We start from the raw sequence: 1240 nt of genomic DNA, 5'->3' as shown, positions 1-1240 counted from the left end.
GGGGAGATGGTGGAGAGGTCGATGGTGATGGGTGGGGGTGGCGGCGGTGCTTCGATCGGATCTGGGAGAAAGATGAGAGGAGGGAGAGGAGGGTTGGGGGTGGCAGCTGTTGGATGAGAGGGGGAGAGTGGATCGGGGGAGAGGAGGGGATTTGAGTTAGGGTTTGGGTGAGAGGGTGAGGGCTGCCGTTGGATCCAGAAGCATCCAACGGTGGTTGAGGCATGATCCGCATGATATGCCTATGGACCAATCAGAGCGCAGCAAACAATTTGTAGGTTTTTTGACCATATAAATTGGTCATGATTGATTACATACAAAATTTTCATTTCATTTTTCAATGCTCAAAATAAGTTTACATCTTAGATTGGCAAACAACATTGACAAAGGGAGTTTTTATTTATTTTGCACGAAAAAACAATTTTACATTTTTTGAGTGCCCAAAATAAGTTTTTTTGTTAAGGACTTACCATATATTTGTAGCAAAATTTTACCAAATCAATTTTCTAAAATACTAGGCCATATATAATGCACAATTGACCAAATGGTTAGGTGTCAAAAGTTTCGATGCACCTCTCATGAAAAAGACAAATTTCCGCCGATTCAGCAGAAAGCGGGTAAATTTGTACTGTAGTTTCCTCATAGTTTGCTCTTTATTTTTTCCAAAAATCATTTGTACGTACATAAGTATCTATTTAATCATAGAAACACAAAAAAAATACCAAGATTCAACCACTATCTAGGAACGGTCATGCCCGCTGTTTTGACCCCATTTTGAAACGGGCATAAAAAATCAAAAAAGATGAAAAAATTGGAAAACCTTCGCATTGTGTCATTATATGTGACCAAGTTATCAGGAAAAATAATAAACTTGTAATACGGCGATTCTTTTAAAGAAGTGTTCTCAGAAACGAGCTATCATGTGTGGAGATCAATGGCTTTCAAGCCAAATGATCAATCTTATGGCCACATTCATGGTATAGTTTATTCAAGTGATCTCATATTGTGCACAAGGGTGCATATTGGAATGGCAAACAGTGTTACCTAAGGAAATTTTCATTTTCTTTGGACAAAAAATCATTTTCTATTTTTCGAGTGCCCCAAATGAGGTTTTTTGTTAAGAACCTACCAAATAATTGTTGCCAAATTGGACCAAATAACTTTTATAAAATACTAGGCCATATTTAATTCACAATTAACCAAATGGTTGGGTGTCAAAAGCCTTGATCCACTTCTTGTAAAA

This window comes from Triticum dicoccoides, chromosome 7B (assembly GCF_002162155.2).
Source record: "Triticum dicoccoides isolate Atlit2015 ecotype Zavitan chromosome 7B, WEW_v2.0, whole genome shotgun sequence".
In the NCBI taxonomy this organism is placed as follows: domain Eukaryota; kingdom Viridiplantae; phylum Streptophyta; class Magnoliopsida; order Poales; family Poaceae; genus Triticum; species Triticum dicoccoides.
This window is presented reverse-complemented; position numbering follows the sequence as displayed.